General features: G+C 41.6%; 1 protein-coding gene and 1 long non-coding RNA gene across 16 annotated transcripts in view; one reads left to right on the top strand and one right to left on the bottom strand.

The window, feature by feature from the left end:
- TENM2 (teneurin transmembrane protein 2) overlaps positions 1-23,022 on the top strand; it is a 1,545,179-nt gene that overhangs the window by 691,114 nt on the left and 831,043 nt on the right. The gene's annotated exons all lie outside the window — the stretch shown is intronic.
- The window catches only part of LOC140126461 (uncharacterized), a 28,675-nt gene continuing 21,693 nt past the window's right edge, over positions 16,041-23,022 (bottom strand). The window contains exon 3 of the long non-coding RNA XR_011854840.1: positions 16,041-16,312. This is a non-coding gene — a long non-coding RNA (uncharacterized lncRNA). The remainder of the gene's footprint in view (positions 16,313-23,022) is intronic.

The following is a 23,022-nucleotide window of genomic DNA, read 5'->3' as shown; positions in this document are numbered from 1 at the left end:
GTAATTTTTCACTGAAGCAACTTTGGATGCATACAGATCGGTTTTCTCTGCCTGGCTTCAACGATTTTTCACTGATGCCTAAGGCTCATTTCACGCTACCGTTTATTTATCACCGTTACAAAAATATAACGGATGGTAAATAAACGGTAAAATAAACATAATGTATGACAGTGTCCGTTACAGTTACAGACACTTTCAATACATAGAAATATAGAAATTTATAGAAATCTCTACTTACCTTCCGATATCTCATTCTATCTACCTATATACCTCTCATTTCTACCTACCCATTGATTTCTCATTTCTATTTGCCTACCTATCTTTCTCTCTATACCTCATTTATCTATAATCTATCCATCATCTAATTTGTTATCTCTATATTAACTATTTTTGTCAATCTATATCTGTCTATTTCTTCATCTAAAAAAACTGAGGAATAACAGATGAATATCTAACAGACGGCAATGGATAACATAAAAATTTACATTGAATTCAATGAGATCTGTCAGGTACGTTCAAATTCAGTTTTTTACCCTTTTTAACGGAAGGTAGAAATGGAAAAGCTGACGGTAGTGTGAACTTGGCCTTACTGGACCATTCTTTTCAATGGGATTTTACACACTTCAGTTTTTTTTCCACTAATCAATGGCAAAATTGTAGAACCTATATTTTAGAATCTACTGGGGCTTTTTTACTAAGGGAGCACTTTCTTTGGATTTCCGATGTTTTTGGGTTTTGCACGGATGTCACAGGTATTTAACAAGGGATTGTGTCCCACGCTATCGGATTTCATGCGACTGAAATTGGGGGGGGGGGGTGCCGTCAGACAATCCGACTGATTCGGGTTGAGTTCATGATTTAACTTTCAAATTGTGTCACAAGATCAAGCACTTATATGCACCGGGAAGAAGAAGGTGAACTCGGAGTGGGGAAGCGACACATGCAGGATATTGGACGCACGGTCCTAGTGAATCGCAAAACAGTGCATTATCATCGGACCATGTACTTTCAGTGAACTCCTCCGGATGGGTAAGTAAACGTGACCCATTGTTTTCACCCATTTTGTTACACTGATTCAATGTTAAGTGTGAAAAAGCACTTTGAAAAGAATGGTTTAGAATGCCCCAGAACAATTATGCAGATTTAGTAGTTGCAGTTTACCAATATATGGGAAGAACAATTTTGGGCAGCAGAGCTCCAAAAATAGACATAGAACTGTCCCAAGCAGGCGAAAATTAAGACCCTAGTTGCCTTACATTACGGAGTGTAATCCTTTCCAACTAAGTATAGCAAGCAAAATCACTTCTCAGAGAAATAAAAATTCTCAAGATCTTTCACACCCTCAAATCTCACACCCTTAACATGTGCCCTAATCTAATTATAAGAATATGACTGAAATACATCTTGTTCCGTACACAGAATATAGTCTCTGGTTATTTTTCAGTTACCTTCAGTTGCCTTTCAATACCTTCCACAGCAGAGACCATCCAAAAACAGATAATTTTTGAGACTATTTTCTTTGCTTCTATGGCTGGGAAGCGGAGATCAGCCTTTATATAGTGATTCTGCAGTGATTATGGTCTCCGCATCCACCCTAAAATATTTCAGAAATGTGTAATTTTAATTTCTCAGTATAAATATAAAATATATTACAAATATATTTAGAAATATATATTTTTGCAACATTGGGACAATTTGCTTTAGGTATAGCTTTTTTCATGCTTATTTTGCTTTGGCTTCACAAGAATACTTTAAAAATGCAGACTGTCCCTGTGTTACATACCAGATAAATACAAATTCAACTTCTGTAGAAACCTAAGTTGGAACTGAAATATTTTGTAATTGTAACTCCAGAATTTTTTTTATCTATCTCATATCTATCTATCTCATATCTATCTATATATCTTCCTTGTGTGAGGTGATAGGGGGAGGGGGGCTGCAGTTTGTGTCTGTGTGGATAATGTGTTTATACAGTATACAGGTGTAGGGAAAGCTGAGGAGAGATAAGATGAAGGTGTTTGGTTATTACATTAGTGAGGGCTTCTCCCTGCACATGACTGCTGCAGCACTGAGTCATGAGGTAATCAGCTGTGAGCAGTGAGCTATGAGGTGATCAGCTGTGTCCAGAGGGTGTCTCCAGTTCCGTAGTCTTCTTTATGAAGACGGAATGTCCATAGTAACAGCTATCTGAGCAGTCACTGCCATCTAGGGGAAGTCTGCAGAATAGAAGAGGAAGGAGCAAGATTCGGGTAACTAATCCAATTGCAAAAGGATTTTTTAAATGTTGAAAAATTATGTAAAAAAATAATTACTGAATTACCACTTTGTTCAGGTATAAAATAAATATTTATCTTTAACCACCTCTGTTCCCTCTACTCCCCCTTTCACCCACTGTGTTCTAGAGTGCCACACGATTTCCAGCAGATGGAACAGAGAAGTGGTTACAAATTCTTGGGGGGGTGACACTCACAGACCAAAGACCCCAGTGTTTCCTTCGAAGTGTATTTTAGCAGGACATATTGAAATGCAATTATGAATAAAACCTAGTATTTATATCTCCCTCTTTACTTATACAAACACCCAAAGTTATTCCCAATAATCTTAAACTTGACAAATAATTAACTTAATATTAGCAAAATATTAGAAAAGATTATATATTTTTATTCTTTGTTATGTAAAATGAAATAAAAGAAGCTGTTGCTGTTCAAAATGCAATTTCAATGCCTGATGTAAACATTATTTATTATGTTAGCAAATACTTTATTACTTTTGTGACACATCGTTAGAATTTTAAAAAAAATTCTAAGTTTTATCTGATTCTTTAATCGCAAAAAACAGTCACAGGTGCATTTCATTGTATTTTTTTTTTCATTTTTTCATTGCAGAACAAAAAGAATAATCTTAGAGAAGTTTTACAGGCTACCTTAAACATTTTTGCAGTGTTTTTCTCATGACACATAGGGCTAGTTAAAATTCAACAAATGACTTTAATTTTTATTCATGGTAAATTTAAGTGCAAAAAATGCCCTTTTTGTAATGTAAACTATATATTTTTTAAATTTTAAAATTAACTGAAAAAAACATATTATGAATTCCCTATTTCATTTCAGTCATTTTAAAATATATTATGTATAGTCATGGGCAATGTTTTTATAGTGTAAAGGGGGGGGGGGTTATTTTATTGGGAAATATTAATTTATGTTTCTAAATATTTTCTGCTGTATGTGCTTCTACTTAGCATGTCTTCTCTTAGGGACATTTCCACAGAATATTTTTTTTTTTTTTTTTGCTTACAAGTTTTCTCCTGTACTTTGCCCATTTACTGGAAGACATAACGCCCTGTGAGGACAAAAGTCTGAGACAGAGCTGTACTGGATCTGATCAAATCAAGGAGCTCTGATTAACCCCTGCAGACCTGGCAATCATGTGACCACTTGGTCTATAGAGCCAACGGCTCCAGCCTTATCTGTATATGTATCTGTATCCATATCTTAGTTTTCTAGATCTCTTATGGTTTACTTCCTGTACATAAAAATCTGTCCCTGGTCATGTGATGTCACACAGATGCACAGCACATAGAGAATAATCAGATATGTGTTATTTTTATTTTTACTATAGTTGCATTTAAACAATTATTGGTCGCAGATCTGTATATACACAAGTTCATGCTAGTCAGTTGTTCTACATATAACTTTATTTTTGCCTGCATTTCACCCAAAACACGTCAAGCTAGCTTTACTAGAAGTGAAGAATCTAATAATATGAAATAATTTATCACAGAGGAATGGTTGTCATTTTACGCTGTCCAGCTTACCTGCCAGTCAGGGAAACAGCACATTCTCGCCTCTTTGCTGTTAACTCTTTTATAATTGTATCCTGTCGAAACATATCTTCTCTAATGCAAGTTAATAAATCATTGCAATTGTGGTTTGCATGGCAAAGAACTGATATCCAATAAACATGCCCTCTATGCTGCTTTCAGAATTTTCAGTCTTTATTACAATAATAGAATCCTTGCAACAAATAGCTAGGAATGGACAGAAAATTTTGTATTACTTCTACCTCAAAACGGTAATGTACTGTTACATTTTATATCACATATCTGTTGAATATAGCATTATATTAGTCCACTGACAATGATAAATACACTGAAACCATGGCCTTGAGCCTATACAAAGAAATGGGGATGCATGCTAGTGGCTGAAAAGACAGCCAACATGTGACCCTAAACACCTGTACATGAGGTGAATTAGCATTTTTGTGTGAAAGTGTGATCTTTAACCCTTTGTCTCCCCATAACCTTTCTAATACTCTTTTTTTTAAATCTGCATTTATAAATTAACATTACTGGTTACACTCACTTTTATAAGCAAATCAATGAGCCAACTGGATCAAGTGAAGGGGGTTTCAGAGTTCCAGGGGCATCATCATTATCTCCACACTGCACTTCTAGATTTTCCACCCTCCTCCTACATGCAGTTGATGGCTGAACCCATGCTCCAAGCAAATCTCTGTCGGCTCTCATCTGCAGGAGAGAGAGAGTGGGAAGTGAGCTACGCTAGCAGAGGGGAGAAAATGTTGGATACCCAGTGACCCACAGACACCCCATGACTCAATCCAGTTTGTTGGCAATGAATGTAATGAAGAATGTTTATTGAAAAAGTATTGAAAAATATTAGTATTAAAAAACCTATGGGAACCTGTCATTAGGTGAAAATGTGAATTCCGAATGACAGATTCCCTTTAAGCGTTAGATGGGTCAAGGAGTCTACGTTACATGTTCTTTCCAAAATCACAGGCATAATAGAGTAACATGCTTACTCATTATATGAGAAAAAGACAATCACTATATTGGAATCTCCACGAACCCCATTTTGGTCAACGGCTGTAATTGGTGTCCATCCATGTTTGGAAACACTTTTTTTCTATAAAGTAACATAACAAAAACAACTTTTTTCCTCTGACGTAAAAACATTTCCTATGAAAATTACATTGATATTGTAGTTGTGAATAGGTTTGCTTTCTCAGAAGAAAGATTCGCTGTGAATCACAGCAGAGAAATAGCTGCAGGCCCTGAATTCTCTCACATCCCTGTGCTAATCTACTGGTGGAAACTGGTCAACAATCCTAAATCTGACAAATAAAAAACAGACAGAAGCGTAGTCAGGATCCAAGTCAAATCCAAGATGGTGATTAGTAACAGAATCATAGCACAGAATAGTCAAGATCATAACATGGGTTAGAATACACAGAAATAGCATAATACAGAAAAAAGTAAGAAAATTAGCAATTAGTATAAGCAGCATCTAAATCAATTTAGAAACAGTTATATGTTCAGTTCTTGGATGCAAACCCAGTTGCAGATTGAGTTATAAAAATAGACTAGGTGAAAATATACCTGGCATACACACGAATCTCCATGATGCGGTAGCTGACGGTGTTTTAAAAACCAGCAAACTTTCTTTTGCTGGTCTTTACGAAAAATTATGGCAGGTCGGACCTAGCATTGTTTTGACTGACTGCCACTGGAATATGCTAAATGTTCCCAAATATCTGGATTCTGTTTATTGTACATCACTGGATAAATGGTATACATGTTAAAAGAATTATCAAAGACCATCAGATACACATGTTCAGTAAAGCATGTAATGTTTGGATGAGATGGCCAAGATAGCTTTCATCCAAACAAGTTTTTAAAGTTATATGAAATATTAAAGTGTTATTTGAAAGCACAGCAAAGCCCTATGAAAAGTAGGGCTTTCCCTCACTTTCTATAATGCTTTCACATGCACTAGGAGTAGTCATGAACGGACCCGAACCATAATACCCGGGTAGGTATTGAACACTGCAGGTTTGGGTCCTCTGAATCTGGATTTCGATCAAATTTTGGGTCAGGGGTTTGGTTGTGCTCACCACCTCTGCTGTTACTGTGCATGCACACAGTATATGCACACTCATTAAATTGAGTAGCTCCAGGGTGAGGTGGGCTGTGTATTGGAAGATGATGGGAAGACTGTAGAAAGGAAAGAGCAGGCATACACCTCAGTTCCTGGCTTCCTGTATTTATTGCACAATGATAGATGCAAGCACTGTGCATAGTCCCACTTTTTCCCTCCTCCTCACCCCAGAGACTATACCGTTATCTCCAGTTGCCTTTTGTTTCCTTCTATGGATTCTTACTGGCAACCAGAACGCACAGATGAAGAGAAAGGGGCTGAGCCAGCCAGAAAGCAGGGAATTAGCAGGCAAATGGCTTCAATAAGGTAATGAATGAATATTTGAAATATGTGAGCTTTTAGCTTTTGCAGCTATAGAACTTTAGAAAATGTACTTTTACTTGACACTAAGTCAAATTGGCCTCCAGATGGGTTACAAATGAATCTATCCCTGGTATAGTTAACAAGATGGATAAATTAGCCAAAAATACACAACGTCTGGTAGAAATGCATAACTGTGATTTAAGGCATACCTACTGATTAAGAAATCAATGTCAGTATTGCTATGTCTAGTATTCTCACAAAGAACACTTTGTTTAATTAATAGAAACCTTTCCGTTTACTTCATTTATTTATATTCCAACTGTATCCATTAAAAGCATATTGATGGAGAAAATGTCCATAGCTTTCCATGCTGAGAAATAATTCTGATCACTTAGGAAGAAATAAGTAACACAGTAGAAACACAATAGCTATATCTGAACTGGTAGAGCTTATGCAGATAGATGATAAATACTGTTCCACTGAATAAATTACATTGTAATAGAGTCCATGCACATGACATACTCGTGTGTATAGACCATCTGAAGTATGTATATATTGGGTCTAATGCCAAGTCCGTATTTACCCCTGCATGCTATATTCTGCACTAGACACAAAGGGGGGGGTGGATATTTCAGGATTGGCTTAATTCAAGATTTAGCATGAGGCGTGTAGCTGGCATACATTTTAGTCACATGTAGTGCCTATAGATCCATATAAGGGGCCTGATGCATGCACGAACACATATGTGCTATGTGGAAATATGCTAAACCAGATGGGGAATATATGAAGAGCAGCAGATTTTACCATAGGATATGCATATTTTTATAATAATCCGCATGCCTTGTATAAAATTAGATAAATAGCTGAAACAGTGGGTGCCCCAAAAATGGATGTCATGATTTGAGTCAACACAGAAAAGGGGAGGTGCCTCATATCCTCGGAAAGTGGAGTTAACAATCAATGTGGGTCTTTGCTATGTCATGAAGCTAATAAGTAGCAATTATTTATCCCCTCCAATATTAACTCTACTTTATATATCACTCACAATCCCAGTTCTAGAGTCACTCACACAAGCCTATTCCGTTGTACACCAGTCATGGCTTGTCAATACCTTTCAGCAGCAATATAGGAAATGGTAAATGAATTAAAGATCACATTTAGCCAAGACAAAATATTGGCAGATCATGGCAGAGGACTTGTATTCTCTAACCTGTAATGGTGCAAATTGAGTAAAATCTATTAGTCTGTTTTATGCAACATGTGCTAGGACAATATTGTAACCTTAGGGCACACTATATTCTTACCTACTACTACTTATGCAATGAAAAGGTAAAGATTAGAGATGAGCGAACATGCTCGTCCGAGCTTGATGCTCGGTCGAGCATTAGGGTACTCGAAACTGCTCGTTACTCGGACGAATACTTCGCCCGCTCGAGAAAATGGCAGCTCCCGCCGTTTTGCTTTTTGGCGGCCAGAAACAGAGCCAATCACAAGCCAGGAGACTCTGCACTCCACCCAGCATGACGTGGTACCCTTACACGTCGATAGCAGTGGTTGGCTGGCCAGATCAGGTGACCCTGGGATAGACTAGCCGCTGGCCGCGCTGCTCGGATCATTCTGTCTCTGGATGCCGCTAGGGAGAGAGCTGCTGCTGCTCAGGGAAAGCGTTAGGGTGTTCTATTAGCTTACTGTTAGGCAGGAGTGATTCTCAAAGAACCCAACAGCCCTTCTTAGGGCTACAATAACGTTCTACTTTTTTTATTTTAATTTGCATCTTTTACCATTTTGTGAGGAATTAGCAGGGGGACTTGCTACCGTTGTGTTTAGCTCTTAGTGGCACACATATCCATAGCAAAGACCGAAGTGGGAAAATTCAGTAGGGGTTGGATTTCTATTAGGCAATAACTCAGTGTCATCTCATCTGGCATAGTACTGTGCTTCCTTTGATACTTGGCTAGAAAATAGCCATAGGAGAATACAAACAGCTTCTTGAAGCCTACAGTAGCGTTCTATATATTTGATTTCTGGTTGATCTGCTGGTGACTGTAGTTTCTGCAGTGCATGTACTTGCCAATTCTGAGCAATTTGTAGTGGGACTTGCGACCGCTGTGTTCTGCGCTTAGTGGCGCACATATCCATAGCAAAGGCTGAAGTGGCAAAATTCAGTAGGGGTTGGATTTCTATTAGGCAATAACTCAGTGTCATCTCATCTGGCATAGTACTGTGCTTCCTTTGATACTTGGCTAGAAAATAGCCATAGGAGAATACAAACAGCTTCTTGAAGCCTACAGTAGCGTTCTATATATTTGATTTCTGGTTGATCTGCTGGTGACTGTAGTTTCTGCAGTGCATGTACTTGCCAATTCTGAGCAATTTGTAGTGAGACTTGCGACCGCTGTGTTCTGCGCTTAGTGGCGCACATATCCATAGCAAAGGCTGAAGTGGCAAAATTCAGTAGGGGTTGGATTTCTATTAGGCAATAACTCAGTGTCATCTCATCTGGCATAGTACTGTGCTTCCTTTGATACTTGGCTAGAAAATAGCCATAGGAGAATACAAACAGCTTCTTGAAGCCTACAGTAGCGTTCTATATATTTGATTTCTGGTTGATCTGCTGGTGACTGTAGTTTCTGCAGTGCATGTACTTGCCAATTCTGAGCAATTTGTAGTGGGACTTGCGACCGCTGTGTTCTGCGCTTAGTGGCGCACATATCCATAGCAAAGGCTGAAGTGGCAAAATTCAGTAGGGGTTGGATTTCTATTAGGCAATAACTCAGTGTCATCTCATCTGGCATAGTACTGTGCTTCCTTTGATACTTGGCTAGAAAATAGCCATAGGAGAATACAAACAGCTTCTTGAAGCCTACAGTAGCGTTCTATATATTTGATTTCTGGTTGATCTGCTGGTGACTGTAGTTTCTGCAGTGCATGTACTTGCCAATTCTGAGCAATTTGTAGTGGGACTTGCGACCGCTGTGTTCTGCGCTTAGTGGCGCACATATCCATAGCAAAGGCTGAAGTGGCAAAATTCAGTAGGGGTTGGATTTCTATTAGGCAATAACTCAGTGTCATCTCATCTGGCATAGTACTGTGCTTCCTTTGATACTTGGCTAGAAAATAGCCATAGGAGAATACAAACAGCTTCTTGAAGCCTACAGTAGCGTTCTATATATTTGATTTCTGGTTGATCTGCTGGTGACTGTAGTTTCTGCAGTGCATGTACTTGCCAATTCTGAGCAATTTGTAGTGGGACTTGCGACCGCTGTGTTCTGCGCTTAGTGGCGCACATATCCATAGCAAAGGCTGAAGTGGCAAAATTCAGTAGGGGTTGGATTTCTATTAGGCAAGAACTCAGTGTCATCTCATCTGGCATAGTACTGTGCTTCCTTTGATACTTGGCTAGAAAATAGCCATAGCAATAGGATAGCATTGTTTGGTTTTAAAAACTCAAAAAAAAACAAAAAACACAAAAAAAAAAAAAAAAACACAAAAAAAAACAAAAAAAAGTAAAAAAAAAAATAAAGTTATAACTCTCATTTTAAAAATGTTTAACCCGAGGGCTAGGGGTAGAGGACGAGGGCGGGGACGTGGGCGTCCAACTACTGCAGGGGTCAGAGGCCGTGGTCCTGGGCGGGGTGAGACACCACCTGCTGATGAGGGAGCAGGGGAACGCCGCAGAGCTACACTCCCTAGGTTCATGTCTGAAGTTACTGGGACTCGTGGTAGAGCACTGTTGAGGCCAGAACAGTGCGAACAGGTGATGTCGTGGATTGCTGACAATGCTTCGAGCAATTTGTCCACCACCAGTCAGTCTTCCACGCAGTCCACCCATGTCACCGAAATCGCCACTCCTCCAGCTCCTGCACCTCAGCCTCCTCCCCCCCAGTCTGCCCCCTCCCAGGAAAATTTGGCATTTGAACCGGCATACTCTGAGGAACTGTTTTCTGGACCCTTCCCACAGTCACAAACCACTTGTCCGGTTGCTGCTGAGCAATTTTCCGATGCCCAGGTTTTCCACCAGTCACAGTCTGTGGGTGATGATGACCTTCTTGACGTAGTGGAAGTGTGTAAAGAGGTGTCCGACGATGAGGAGACACGGTTGTCAGACAGTGGGGAAGTTGTTGTCAGGGCAGGAAGTCCGAGGGGGGAGCAGACTGAGGGATCGGAGGATGATGAGGTGACAGACCCAAGCTGGGTTGAGAGGCCGGGTGAACACAGTGCTTCTGAGACGGAGGAGAGTCCTCGACCTGAACAGGTTGGAAGAGGCAGTGGTGGGGCCAGACGGAGAGGCAGGGCCAGAGCTGGTGCATCAGCGCCACTGTCAACTAGTGAAGCTCCCGTGGTGAGGGCTCTTGCGGCGAGGGCTAGATCTTCAGAAGTGTGGAGGTTCTTTAAGGAAACACTGGATGACCGACGGACTGTGGTGTGCAACATTTGCCAAACCAGGCTCAGCAGGGGTTCCACCACTACTAGCTTAACTACCACCAGTATGCGCAGGCATATGAATGCTAAGCACCCCACTCAGTGGCAACAAGCCCGTTCACCTCCGGCCGTGCACACCACTGCTCCTTCCCCTGTGTCAGCTGCTAGTCAGCCCCCTGCCCAGGACCCTGCCACAAAAACCCCATCGTCGCCTCCACGATCCTCCACAGCATCCACCAGCGTTCAGCTCTCCATACCCCAGACGCTGGAGCGGAAACGCAAATATAGTGCAACCCACCCGCACGCCCAAGCCCTTAATGTGCACATCTCCAGATTGCTTAGCCTGGAGATGCTGCCCTATAGGCTAGTAGAGACCGAGGCCTTTCGCAACCTCATGGCGGCGGCCGCCCCTCGGTATTCGGTCCCCAGCCGCCACTACTTTTCCCGATGTGCCGTCCCAGCCCTGCACCAGCACGTGTCAGACAACATCATCCGTGCCCTGACCAACGCCGTTTCTGACAAGGTCCACCTGACCACGGACACGTGGACGAGTGCTGCCGGGCAGGGCCACTATATATCGCTGACGGCACATTGGGTTAACTTGGTGGAGGCTGGGACCGAGTCTGACCCTGGGGCTGCTCATATACTGCCGACGCCGAGGATTGCGGGGCCTACCTCGGTCCAGGTGTTTCAGGCCTACTATGCCTCCTCCTCCTCCCACCCCTCCTCCACCTCCTCCTCCGAACTACCATCCGTGGGCACGGCGCCATCAGTCGGTAGCTCTAGGCACAGCAGCAGTGCCGTCGCTAAGCGACAGCAGGCGGTGCTCAAACTGCTGAGCCTAGGCGACAAAAGGCACACCGCCCAAGAGCTATTACAGGGCATCACGGCGCAGACTGATCTGTGGCTGGCACCGCTGAACCTCAAGCCGGGAATGGTTGTGTGTGACAACGGCCGTAACCTGGTGGCGGCTCTGCAACTCGGCAGACTGACACATGTGCCATGCCTGGCCCATGTGTTAAATCTGATAGTGCAGCGTTTCCTCAAGACATACCCCAATCTGTCTGATTTGCTCACGAAGGTGCGCCGCATCTGTGCGCATTTCAGGAAGTCCAGCCCAGATGCTGCCACTCTCAGGGCAGCGCAGCGCCGCCTCCAACTGCCCGCTCACCGACTGTTGTGCGACGTGCCCACGAGGTGGAATTCAACACTGACCATGTTATCCAGAGTTTACCAGCAGCGCAGAGCGATTGTAGACTGCCAGATGTCAACTTCCACCAGAACTGGTAGTCAGGTCAGTCAGCTTCCTCAAGTCTACAATGAGGAGTGGACGTGGATGTCTGATATCTGTCAGGTGCTGAGTAACTTTGAGGAGTCAACACAGATGGTCAGTGGCGATGCCGCCATCATCAGCCTCACCATCCCGCTGCTTGGCCTGTTGAAAAACTCTCTGGTCAGCATGAAGTCGGAAGCTTTGCGCTCGTCACAAGAGACGGGGGAAGAATATTCCCTTGTTGATAGCCAAAGCACCCTGAGGTCTGTTTCTCAGCGCATATCGGAGGAGGTGGAGGTGGAGGAGGATGAGGAGGAAGAGGAGGAGAATGTTGGCGAGACACAAGAGGGGACCATTGTTGAGTCCTTCACTGTTCAGCGTGTATGGGCAGAAGAAGAGGAGTTGGAGGAGTTGGAGGAGGAGGAAATGGACAGTCAGGCCAGTGAGGGGAGTGAATTCTTACGCGTTGGTACTCTGGCGCATATGGCAGATTTCATGCTAGGCTGCCTATCCCGTGACCCTCGCGTTCAAAGAATTTATTCCAGCACCGATTACTGGGTGTTCACTCTCCTGGACCCACGGTACAAGCAAAATCTTCCCACTCTCATCCCTGGAGAGGAAAGGAGTGTGAGAATGCATGAATACCAGCAGGCCCTGGTGCACAAGCTGAAACAGTATTTCCCTTCTGACAGCGCTAGCGGCAGAGTGCGTAGTTCTGCGGGACAAGTAGCGAGGGAGAGTAGGCGAGCAGGCAGCTTGTCCAGCACTGGCAAGGGTACGCTTTACAAGGCTTTTGCCAGCTTTATGTCACCCCAGCAAGACACTGTCACCTGTCCCCAGTCTCGGCAGAGTAGGGCTGATCTTTACAGAAAGATGGTGAGGGAGTACGTAGCTGACCATACCATCGTCCTAAATGATCACACAGCTCCCTACAACTACTGGGTTTCAAAGCTGGACATGTGGCACGAACTGGCGCTGTACGCCTTGGAGGTTCTTGCCTGCCCTGCCGCTAGCGTCTTGTCCGAGCGGGTTTTCAGTGCAGCTGGTGGCATCATCACCGATAAGCGTACACGCCTGTCGACTGACAGCGCTGACAGGCTGACGCTTATTAAAATGAATAAAGGCTGGATTTCTCAGAATTTCCAATCTCCACCAGGTGAAGGAAGCTCAACCTGAATAATTGATCCACTCCTCCTCCTCCTCCTCATTTTCCTCCTTCTCCTCCTCTTTGTACAGTAAAGCAGAGGAAACTGGCTATTTTTTGACAGGGCCCACTGGCTCTTGCTATAGTACTTCATGCATTTAATTTTTCTGGAGGGCCACCTACCCGGTCCTCTGTTTGAAACAATTTTTGTGAGTGCCACATACAGGCACTCAATCTATTCCATTTTACTGCAGGGCCACCTACCTGCTCCTCTGGTTTGAACAATTTTTGGGACTGCCACATACAGGCACTCAATCTATTCCATTTTACTGGAGGGCCACCTACCTGCTCCTCTGGTTTGAAACATTTTTGGGACTGCCACATACAGGCACTCAATCTATTCCATTTTACTGCAGGGCCACCTACCTGCTCCTCTGGTTTGAACAATTTTTGGGACTGCCACATACAGGCACTCAATCTATTCCATTTTACTGGAGGGCCACCTACCTGCTCCTCTGGTTTGAACAATTTTTGGGACTGTCACATACAGGCACTCAATCTATTCCATTTTACTGGAGGGCCACCTACCTGCTCCTCTGGTTTGAAACATTTTTGGGACTGCCACATACAGGCACTCAATCTATTCCATTTTACTGCAGGGCCACCTACCTGCTCCTCTGGTTTGAACAATTTTTGGGACTGCCACATACAGGCACTCAATCTATTCCATTTTACTGCAGGGCCACCTACCTGCTCCTCTGGTTTGAACAATTTTTGGGACTGCCACATACAGGCACTCAATCTATTCCATTTTACTGCAGGGCCACCTACCTGCTCCTCTGGTTTGAAACATTTTTGGGACTGCCACATACAGGCACTCAATCTATTCCATTTTACTGCAGGGCCACCTACCTGCTCCTCTGGTTTGAAACATTTTTGGGACTGCCACATACAGGCACTCAATCTATCCCATTTTACTGGAGGGCCACCTACCTGCTCCTCTGGTTTGAAAAATGTTTGGGACTGCCACATACAGGCACTATCCAAATTAAATTGTCTCCATAGCAGCCTCCACACGTTGTCTCCATTGCTACCTCCAAAAGTCGTCCATATAGCTGCCTCCATACATCGTCCCTTTATCAAACGAGGTGTGTCAGGCAGAAATTTGGGTTGTTTTCATGGATTCCACATCAAAGTTGTTAACTTTGTCGCCACCCTGCTGTGTTATCCACAAAATATACTGGCAAACTTTTACCATTTACGGATATTATTTCAGCGCTTCTTGCGCAGATGTTTACATTCCCCTCACCCGGCATATCCTAAACTTATAAGAACGCTACTACACTTGATCTTATACAAAAGGTTCTTAGAAGTGCTGTTTGGGGAGTAGCCTAGAGACAGGGGCTTGGATTGGCGAAAGCTCGCCTGGCAGCGGAACGCCAGCTCCATGCGCATCATGCGCTTCTTGCGCATCTGTTTACATTCCCCTCACCCGCCATATCCCAAACTTATGAGAACGCTACTACACTTAACTTGGTGCAGGCTGGGACCGAGTCTGACCCTGGGGCTGGTCATATACTGCCGACGCAGAGAATTGCGGGGCCTACCTCGGTCCAGGTCTCAAAGGCCTACTATACCTCCTCCCACCCCTCCTCCACCTCCTCCTCCTCCGAATTACCATCCGTGGGCATGGCGCCATCAGTCGGTAGCTCTAGGCACAGCAGCAGTGCCGTCGCTAAGCGACAGCAGGCGGTGCTGAAACTGCTGAGCCTAGGCGATAAAAGGCACACCGCCCAAGAGCTATTACAGGGCATTCCACATCAAAGTTGTTAACTTTGTCGCCACCCTGCTGTGTAATCCCCAAAATATACTTGCAAACTTTTACCATTTAGGGATATTATTTCAGCGCTTCTTGCGCATCTGTTTACATTCCCCTCACCCGGCATATCCTAAACTTATAAGAACGCTACTACACTTGATCTTATACAAAAGGTTCTTAGAAGTGCTGTTTGGGGAGTAGCCTAGAGACACGGGCTTGGATTGGCGAAAGCTCGCCTGGCAGCGGAGCGCCAGCTCCATGCCAAGATCCAACTAACATAGTTTTAACTGCAGCACCTTTAATCTACTACTAGTTCACTGCCTCCATACATGGTCCCCTTATCAAACGAGCTGTGTCAGGCAGAATTTTGGGTTGTTTTCATGGCTTCCATGTTAACTTTGTCGCCACCCTGCTGTGTAATCCACAAAATATACTGGCAAACTTTTATCATGTACCGATATTATTTGAGCGCTTCTTGCTCACCTCCTTTGGTTCCTCTCTGCTACCCATTGGTTTGAAGCCTGAGTCCATTTAGGGTATGTTGCCATGCCTGCCGCTGCTGCCGCTGCCTCTGCATGCCGTCCCCTATAGTGTCAGGGTCAATTATTGGATGTTTTAGATGCTATCTAGCTTCATTCTGTCACTCTGTCATGGCCATGCTGTTGCCCATAATTTTGGCATAATGGTGCGATTATGCAGCCTCAGAGGCATCCATGCATGCTGCCCCTGCTGTTTCCTGTCCATTTCCGTGGTGTTTCCATCCTTTTCTGAGGTTCCCAGGTGTTTGGCCAAGCTTCCCTGTGCAGAGCCTTGGTCCCCTTGAAAAATGCTCGAGTCTCCCATTGACTTCAATGGGGTTCGTTATTCGAGACGAGCACTCGAGCATCGGGAAAAGTTCGTCTCGAATAACGAGTACCCGAGCATTTTAGTGTTCGCTCATCTCTAATCAAGAGCTTTCCGCCTCCTGCTGGGACTATGCAGTGGTGGGGCAATCATATGCATGAGCGCCAGCGTATGTTAAATGTCCCCCATTATGCTTTCCATACTTACAAGGTGTAGAGGGGAGCCAATGATTGTCGAAAAGGTTAAAATTAAACAAAAGTGTCTAGGAAATGTCACAAAATATAGCATTTTTCTTTCAAGGGTAGAATCAAAATACATGCTCGTTTTTTAGATCAAAAGTCTTTTGTTCTTGAGATTTCTTTCTCAGGATTGTGCCAGTTTGGTTTTGCAATGATTTATCCTAGGAAAGTGTTCAGCCACAGGTATGTCTCCTTGATCATTTCAGCATTCTTTCATTCTGTGTCTGTGAAGATTGATTCTTGCTCTTAGTTTGCCTCACCAATGTAGCATTTATCTTTGCATCCCTTGTACTGTATGAAGTGTACTTCATTCTAGAAAAAAACAAGAGTTAGATTCTAGGGTATCACATTTTTCAGCTATGAGTGACAGATGATGCTGGGCACAGTTTGCGGCATCTAGTTACATTTGTGCCACTTTATTCTACTATATGGAACTTATTCTATGTAAGAATAAAGGCATCTTTGTCCAGTTTTTCATGTTATCACCCATTGACAACAATAGATTTAACAGGAGATAACTGTTTTGTCAGCTTTTCATAGCGGAAGCTTGAAAAATTGAAGCACTGTGGGAAAACACTAGAGATTCAATTTTTAGATTCAAAGATATTAAGTATACAATAGTCAGCTAAAAGTAGCAGAAAATGTATTATATGTTTCCATCAAAACCCATTTTTGAATTATACCTTAAAGGTCAGCAGTAAACTCTTGCTAAATTTACTTTCTCACATTGTATGTACGAAAGTCTGCAAGTGTTAACAATAATTAGATCTACTTAAACTCGCTTTTAAGTAAGGTTTACCCAAAACTCTTTTGTGGGTAGCGACGCCTTTACAGCCATGGACAAATGTTGACACCTTCTTTGTTTTAATTTTTAACTTCATAAAACAGCTTGCAAAACATACATTTTTTTAAATAGTTTGCCAGCTTTTAGTTGTGCCTCAGGTACCAGTAGGAGTGACAGAAGACTGAACCAATCAGCTGCTAGGATAGATATGATATCTAGACTCTCCATTTTAACTTTCTTATGACTGCAGTGCATGCTAGACAAGTCTTCTGGCTAGTGGTTTTACATATACATTGCGCTTTTGCTGTGACTGTTTGCTTTGACTTCTGTACCTTGGGTTTGATTTGTTTTGCCTAAATTTGCTACTGTACAAACCAGAGAAGGGTCCGTTGCTTGGGTGTCACCTGTAATTTAGCACGTCTTTCTGTCTTGAAAAAGTTTTTATTTTTGGAGTTTAATTTTTTCTGACAGTGGTGGCAGTTTTTTTTTTTTTTTTGGTTTTCCACTGTGAACCGCAATTTGGTGACCATATACAGCAATAAACTGCAGTGACTTAAGGTCTATTGCTACACTTGCTCAGCTCATGAAAGGATAGTAGGTGACCTGAGACATGCTTTATCTTTAGTTGATTCGATGAGTTATTCATTTACTCATCAGATTTAGATACAATCCATTTTATCTTGCCTGTTATATAAAGGGGTTGACCGTTGTTAAAGAAAATCCTTAATCCTTAATTTAAATCTAATATAAGCTATATGGCCATAGTACTTTATTATTTTATTTAATTTCAATATGTATGCGTTCTGTTTGATATTATATTAGTTTTCAAAAATCTTGCTTTACAAATACTTGCAACATGAAAAGATATTTTTAAAGAAGGTAGTTTTCTGTTGATGCATTCTATAACCTCTAGGCATATTATAACATAAGTATGTTGTGTTGTGCAGTGACTAACTACACCATAGCGTACAGTTTTGTTATATAGTGAAAGGCTCGGAATGCCTTATTACATTTTTGTACTTTTTGTCACTTCAATTCCCAAATGAAATAAACTGATAAAAAAGTTGATTGTAGCCCATAGTGGTATTTAAAAAAAACTCACAAATACCTTTAAATAAAGATTTTCTGGCTTTTAGAATATGTAAAAAAAAATTAAAGTTTAGGCATTTCAAGCAGGGAACGCAATGAATGAGTTGCATAAATGCTCCAAGTATATGCTGCACTTTCCTATTACAGTCATTTTAATTTGTCATACATAAGTTTAGAATAATAGACATAAAAATAAAAGCATGCTGAAAGTCACTTCTTGCCATTGTTTAAAAGACATACATACATACGTGTGATTTTGGTGGTTCATTTTATGTCTGTATTCCAAATGCAATCTCTGGGCAATAACCCTCTCTCCCTGGAATTCACTGTTGCTGGAATACTACCCTCTGACTGACAACCTGGTGCTTTTTTGACCGGTGTCTCCCAAACTACCTGGATCAGTTGGCACCATTACTCCAACTATTATGAAGGGTAGAATTTATTGAGTCGGTCACTGAAGCTAATATCCCTGTACTATATATCAACCATAGGTCAATCAGATCAGCTCCAAACCAACCTGCTGTTTGGAACATTGGATCCACAACCCCCTGCCCTTACGGAGATTCTAACTCTATAGCTACAGTAGTTTGCCACATAGAAAATGTTGTACCCTTTCTACAGTACCTTCACGAGAATGGTAATTCTTTATCTTAATTCCATGTGGCTTACTAATTTTCTTATTTTACAAGTAACAATGTTTTTATTCCTTTCTTAAGAATACATTTAGAGACTATTATGTTAAGATATTCATATATGACAGAAGGTTTGTAGCCAAAAAACCTAGATGGAGAAAAAAAATATATAATTTGATACGAGACAAACACCATAAGAATCCAGTAATTATAAGCATAAAGACGTAGGTACACATATTATTGCTTTTTTCAAGTATAAATAAATAACCAGCTCCAGTTTTGTAATGTTTTGGGCATTAAAATAGACACTTTCCATAACAGATGAAATAGTGTTATAGCTATACCAGCTATTTTATGTTGAGTGTTGTAACTTGCTTATTCTTATATGCTCACAGAAATGGATGTAAAAAAAGAATTATCATCTAAAAAGGAACATATTGAAGGGGGTGCAGTATAGTTATAGAAAAAGTGCTTCATGTTTTTATTTTCAGTTAAGCTGTGCCTGGTGCAATGAAAAAAAAGTTGGCCGACGCCACAAACTTTGTGACTATTTCTATGAAGGGAATTAACTCAGTTTGAGACCCAAGACAATTTCATTGTGACCTTGAGCAAGCCACTTCATCTCCCTGTGCTCCAGGTACCAAGCAATTATTTTATGAAGTGTTTGTAGCGAGGGATATTTGTGTTAGTAGAATCCAGCCATACTATTCAGTAATATAGAAGAAAATGAAGGATTCAGATTTATTAATGTGCTTCATGTTATGGAAAATAGATAAAATGGAAAAGCCGGATACAGGTAATGCTACTTACAAGGGAAAGTTCAAGCTGGAAGGTTTACTACCCATTCCCAATACAAATGAATATAAATTAGTATAAAAAACTGTTTCTTTATACAAACTTTTGTGACTCTTCTATCTATACCAACCTTTCTATCATAGCCAATCAATCATAAAACTTGTAAAAAGAACAAAGTGCAATAATAACAGTAGTAGCAAGATCATGAGCCCAAGTTCCTGCATCTGTCGCTTTCGCGCCGAGGTCCACTGGAGTTCACCTTCGTCTTCCCAGTGCTTGTAAGTGCGTGTCTTGCGACACAATTCTAAATGTTAAATCTTGTGGGTTTTCAGAATCCGTCAGGTTGTCCGATGGCCATGCCCCTGATTTCTGTCGTGTGCAAGCCAGCGCCACAAAATTCTTCAGAAGAGTTCTGGTACAGCGTTGGACCATGCACCACATTTATTACTGCGACTCTACAGAATTGTGTTGCACGCCTCATGCACCAAAAATGTTGGTGTTGCCCAATTTTAAGAAATTAAAATCCAAAATGGATGGAATTTACAATATATTCATTTTGGACAAACAAAAGGATTGCATGTGATCAGATATATACATGGGGTAGACAATTCAAATGTAACAGAACCTTAGATGATGTCACCCTGGTCACATGAAGAGACATAGGACCCCTCTGATGCCAGGTAATACAAGATAAATGGGGATGTAATGGAAACAATTTTTAGCTAAAAGAAGGGTGTCAGTTAATAGGGATGTATGGGAACCTGTCACTAGTTGTATTGGTGAAAATGTGGTAACAGTTCCCTTAAAAAATGGTTACTTAGTCATACTTTTTCTCATACCATAATTTACACTTGTAGTATGAAACACATAACATACTTCCTTATATGAAAATATTGTATAACAGTACAGCAGGAAGACAAAAAAAGCACCAAAACCGATGTTGTGATGATTTGCTGCTTGCAGCATCAAAGGGCATCTGCCACCAGGTTCAAGGATTGTAAACCAAGCACACTGACATACTGATGTGTACCCCCGCTGACAGGATCCACTCTTAAAACTTTATGTCCTTCATTTTTTTTAAGAAAAGAAGGCTTTGAAAATGATACAAATTAGTCTGAGACTCCATGCTCCAGTAACACCTACAGAATCCGCAGACCCCTATCTCATTTGCATAATTTTAAAAGCTTTTTAAGAGCAGAAAAAATTGCCTCATGCTGTAATACACTAGTACAGATACATTCATTGTGGTCCTCCCCCAAACACATATACCTATTAGGTGAATATTCTTGCAATGTTAATATGTCACTAGTATTCAGCACTTATCAAGGGCATTATATTATACTGACAATTCCACTAATGATATAAACATATTAGTTCTAACATTATTTTTAAGGATATGTTGTCTTTAAAAATATTTATAGTGAAAAAATTACCCTTTAAGAAAGATCTTTGATAATTTCCAACAGTTCTACAAATGTCAAACATCACTTGAAAAGGATTAAGAAATACAAAATGCTACCTACAGACATTTAGAGTTTCAAAGTGTATTAATCAACAAGATATACAGCAGTTTAACTCTTGCTTTCAAAAATTTTAATTTTCTCGGAGGAAGACAGTGGAGTTAGACCAGACAGTCTCATGCTGCAGCAGACCTATCATAGATGCTGGTGAATAAATGTGTTTGTAGTTTAGGGTTCTCTAGTTCTACTTTGCCCCTCCTATAAGTTGGCTCAGTGTATGCCAGAAAACTGCATACTGCACATATCCATATGATAGTGCCATTCTAAAAGGGTCTAAAACTGTCTCAAAACCTTGAATAAACATTTGATAAATGCAGCATTCAAGACAGTTTTTACAGTGCCTATTGAGATACAAATATGTAAAAAAAAATAAATAAATCTACCCCAATGAGTGTAATGAGTTTGAATTGGGTGGAGAGCAAGGTCAGACTGGCCCACCCGGGTACCTGGGAAATTCCCGTTGGGCCCAGACACCTGTTCACACTGCTCCCATTCTACCCTTTCTGTGGACTGCTTCCTGCTGTGCATCTTCATCCTGAAGATTGCACAGAAACGATCTCCAGCACTTGTATGTTGCAACTGCTGGAGTTTCCTTCCCTGCTCCTTCCCCTCCCCTCCCAGGCTCCCACAGACCAAGAAGTGATTGAAATGCCAGGAGGAGCTTGTGGAGGAGGAGGTAAGAAGTGAATATGTAATGTCCCCATAAAGACTGTGCTTGCAGCTGCTGCTGCTTTCATGCTCTCCCCTTCAGTTACTGTCCTGTAAGTATAGTATATTTATGTAAAGTGTATACAGTGTAATGAACTGTATGTGTTCATGTCTACATTGTGTATACTATAAGTGTATTGTGTGCTGTAATATGTGTGCTATGCATTTTACTGTATAAATAGACTATGCTGCATGTGTTCATGTACATATAGGGTGCCCAGTGTGTGTTCATGTGCATAAAGTGTGTCTTGTAAATAGACTATGAGTGTATATACATATGCTATATGTAGGTAGTGTCAATGGCGTAAGAATCAGGCCTTGTGATAGAAAGGGCCTGCTACCTGCGGGTCAATTACGGGAAGAACACACATACAATTTATTATTAGAGTTTACGGGCAGATGCATATCTGTGCATTCTGCCCATGCACACTGTGTGACATTATACAGTATGCACTGGGATAGCGCATAGACATGTCTACTGCATAGGACGCCACAAGGGGACATGTTATTATTGAGTGTAGGCTGCCACTAGACATGTCATTAGTGAGGAGAGGTCGCTGGTGGACAGGTTATTAGTGACCGGAGGCCACTGTTGCACATGTTATTAGTGAGGGGTGGCCGCTTCTGGGACATGTCATTAGTGATGTGAGGCCACTGCTGGACATGTTATTAGTGAGGAGAGGCCGCTGTTGGGACTTGTTGTTAGTGAGGGGAGGTCGCTTCTGGGATATGTTATTAGTAAAGGGAAGCCGATGCTGGACATGTTATTAGTGAGGGGAGGTCACTTCTGGGACATGTTATTAGTGAGGGGAGGTCGCTGGTGGACATGTTATTAGTGAGTGGAGGCTGCTGGTGGACAAGTTATTACTGAAGGGAAGCTGATGCTGGACATGTTATTAGTGAAGGGGAGGCCACTGCTGAGAGATACTATTAATGAGGGGAGGCCGCTGCTGTACATGTTGTAAGTGAGGGGAGGCTGCTGCAGGACATGTTATTAGTGCGTGGGTGACAGTGCAATTTTAGATATATGGGGGCCCCAATTTAAATAACAAATTGCACTTCATAGTGACGGTATTTAATATTAAAAAAATTTGTAGCAAGTTTTAATGAAAAAATGCATTTGCACCATTTTCTTGTGGGCTTGGATATTACATCCTTCACTGTGCTCCCCCAATGACAGATCTCCTTTATACTTTGGGTCGGTACGATCACAGAGATACCATATTTGTATAGGTTTTATAATGTTTTCATCCATTTACAAAAAAATTCTTAATTTTGCCAATTTTTCTGGCACTAATAGCTTTTTCATAGTGCGGTGTACGGAGCTGTGGGTGGTGTCATTTTTTGGGGACTTTTGATGACGTTTTCAATGCTACCATTTTTATTACTGTACATCCATTTGATCACTTTTTATTTAATTTCACTGGTGGGCCCTATGCCAGGGATGCCCTCAATCTAGCAATTTTGCTATAGCTTATGTCAGAACTTCACTTG

Source organism: Engystomops pustulosus, chromosome 4, assembly GCF_040894005.1.
Source record: "Engystomops pustulosus chromosome 4, aEngPut4.maternal, whole genome shotgun sequence".
Lineage (NCBI taxonomy): Eukaryota > Metazoa > Chordata > Amphibia > Anura > Leptodactylidae > Engystomops > Engystomops pustulosus.
The sequence above is the reverse complement of the archived record's forward strand: the minus strand, read 5'-3'. Positions and strand labels throughout refer to the sequence as shown.